Source organism: Panulirus ornatus, chromosome 5 (assembly GCF_036320965.1).
Source record: "Panulirus ornatus isolate Po-2019 chromosome 5, ASM3632096v1, whole genome shotgun sequence".
Classification (NCBI taxonomy): Eukaryota; Metazoa; Arthropoda; class Malacostraca; order Decapoda; family Palinuridae; genus Panulirus; species Panulirus ornatus.
Window position 1 is genome coordinate 44,955,275 of NC_092228.1, and position 3,378 is coordinate 44,958,652.

General features: G+C 42.4%; 1 protein-coding gene across 1 annotated transcript in view; it reads left to right on the forward strand.

The window, feature by feature from the left end:
• The first annotated feature begins 3,330 nt into the window (after positions 1-3,330).
• The window catches only part of LOC139748753 (lachesin-like), a 255,561-nt gene continuing 255,513 nt past the window's right edge, over positions 3,331-3,378 (forward strand). Inside the window, exon 1 of the mRNA XM_071662179.1 lies at positions 3,331-3,378. This exon is cut by the window's right edge and continues 647 nt beyond it. The gene's annotated coding sequence lies outside the window, so the exon portion shown is untranslated.

The window sequence follows — 3,378 nt, forward strand, 5'->3', positions numbered from 1 at the left end:
GGAGGGTGAAAGGAGGGCAAGAAATAGAGTGAATTGGAGTCATGTGGTATACAGGGGTTGACGTGCTGTCAGTGGATTGAAGCAAGGCATGTGAAGCGTCTGGGGTAAACCATGGAAAGCTGTGTAGGTATGTATATTTGCGTGTGTGGACGTATGTATATACATGTGTATGGGGGGGGGTTGGGCCATTTCTTTCGTCTGTTTCCTTGCGCTACCTCCCAAACGCGGGAGACACCGACAAAGAATAAAAAAAAAAAAAAAAAAAAAAAAAAAAATATATATATATATATATATATATATATATACATATATATATATATATATATATATATATATATATATATATATATATATATATATATATATATGTATATATATATATATATATATATATATATATATATATATATATATATATATATATATATATTCTTTTTGATACTTCTTCTTCTTCTTCTTCTTCTTCTTCTTCTTCTTCTTCTTCTTCTTCTTCTATTTCTTCTTCTTCCTCCTCCTCCTCTTCCTCCTCTTCTTGTTCTATTTCTTCTCCTTCCTCCTCCTCCTCCTCCTCCTCCTCCTCCTCCTCTTCTTCTCCTTCTTCTTCTTCTTCTTCTTCTTCTTCTTCTTCTTCTTCTTCCTCCTACTCCTCATCTCCTACTCCTCTCCTTCTTCTTCTTCCTCTTCTTCTTCACAAAGATAGATGGAGAGATGCCCAGGGATAGATAGGTTGAGTCACGGGGATAGATGGGTAGATACACACAGATAGATGGGTCGACAATTACACTGGGATGAATTAACACATAGTTACTCAGGGATAGATGAAATAGATATATACTCTGGGACAAGTGAACAAATAGATACACTGGGATGGGGATAGATTTGTAGGTAAATAAACCAGACATACATATATCAACAAGGTTACACACACACACACACACACACACACACACACAACACACACACACACACACACACACACACAACACACACACACACACACACACACACACACACATACACACACACACACAACACACACACACACACACACACACATACACACACACACACACACACACACAACACACACACACACACACATACACACACACACACACACACACACACACAGGTGTATGAATATATTCTACACTGTCCCAGCGCTATTCCTACAGTTCCAAGGCTGCGCTACGTCCAGTAGCAGGGAAAGGATAAGACTCCCACAGAGAAAGGAGTTCTCTGACGTGTCTTTACGCTCTCTGTGCTGTGGCGTATATGAAGTAATTTCATTTTCTTTTCGTTTTGAATTACAAGACAGTTCATGTGTCGACACGAACGTGCTTGAAATAGCGATTACCAAACGATATTAAACCAGCAGTTATGTGTATGGGGCGATGAACACACCCCCCCTTCCATAGCGAGCCTGAATGACAAAGAAATTAACATAATCACTATGCAAACACCTTTTCAATGGGGCGTTTGCCTACAACGGGAGGTGCAAACAAGCGCTTTCCACACCCTGTTTATATGGGGGTGGTTGAAGATGGGGGGTGTTCGACCCTATGGTGTAAGTGCATAGAGGAGAAAATAGCATGTTTACGGCTTGGATCTCGTTAATGGGATGGCACATCGAACTTATAGCGTATTAGCATAAGGCATAGAATTCCATGACTGGACCTGGGTTCCCATAATGGGTTCAAAGAGCGACTCTATGGACCATAAGCATAAGGGATAGAATCCCATGTCATTAGCTATGCGCCCCCCCCCCCCCCCCACAAAATGCCTCAAATCTTCCGCACTGTTTTGCCACAAGGATCAGACTTGCGTCGTATTCCTACGGGAGTGTCGACCATCTGTGTACATCCCCTCTATTGGCAATCTGGTTGTCACTGTCATCGTCTTACGCATTCGCCAATAACGCCATTGAGCGTATATACGCGGGGTGGGTGAGGGGGGGGATATACAGAGAGAGGGGGGGGTGTTATTTGACCCCCCCATCCCCCCGCCTTTCCCCTTTTCACAAAGACAGCTATGTTGATATAAACAGATATTGAATAACTTAACTATGCTTCATATCAAGAATATATATATATATATATATATATATATATATATATATATATATATATATATATACATATTTTTTTTATTCATGTGAGAAACTGCAGAAGCTGGTGACTGAGTTTGGTAAAGTGTGTGGACGAAGAAAGTTAAGAGTAAATGTGAATAAGAGCAAGGTTATTAGGTACAGTAGGGTTGAGGGTCAAGTCAATTGGGAGGTGAGTTTGAATGGAGAAAAACTGGAGGAAGTGAAGTGTTTTAGATATCTGGGAGTGGATCTGGCAGCGGATGGAACCATGGAAGCGGAAGTGGATCATAGGGTGGGGGAGGGGGCGAAAATTTTGGGAGCCTTGAAAAATGTGTGGAAGTCGAGAACATTATCCCGGAAAGCAAAAATGGGTATGTTTGAAGGAATAGTGGTTCCAACAATGTTGTATGGTTGCGAGGCGTGGGCTATGGATAGAGTTGTGCGCAGGAGGATGGATGTGCTGGAAATGAGATGTTTGAGGACAATGTGTGGTGTGAGGTGGTTTGATCGAGTAAGTAACGTAAGGGTAAGAGAGATGTGTGGAAATAAAAAGAGCGTGGTTGAGAGAGCAGAAGAGGGTGTTTTGAAATGGTTTGGGCACATGGAGAGAATGAGTGAGGAAAGATTGACCAAGAGGATATATGTGTCGGAGGTGGAGGGAACGAGGAGAAGAGGGAGACCAAATTGGAGGTGGAAAGATGGAGTGAAAAAGATTTTGTGTGATCGGGGCCTGAACATGCAGGAGGGTGAAAGGAGGGCAAGGAATAGAGTGAATTGGAGCGATGTGGTATACAGGGGTTGACGTGCTGTCAGTGGATTGAATCAAGGCATGTGAAGCGTCTGGGGTAAACCATGGAAAGCTGTGTAGGTATGTATATTTGCGTGTGTGGACGTGTGTATGTACATGTGTATGGGGGGGGGGGGTTGGGCCATTTCTTTCGTCTGTTTCCTTGCGCTACCTCGCAAACGCGGGAGACAGCGACAAAGTAAAAAAAAAAAAAAAAAAAAAAAAATATATATATATATATATATATATATATATATATATATATATATATATATATATATATATTTAAAGAGGCCTTAGAAGCCATCAGCCGAAGATATAAGCGTGAAATTTGATATGGTGGAAACTCCCCCGAAAATTGTATATGTGGCAACTGCGAGCCCGGGCGGGCGGGGAGGAGGGTCGAGCGTGGAGGAGGAGGAGGAGGAGGTTCAGTTGCTCGCTGGACGTCGGAGGGAGTTGATGTCCGTCCGTCCGCTCGCTCTCTCGCGCGCTCCTATGG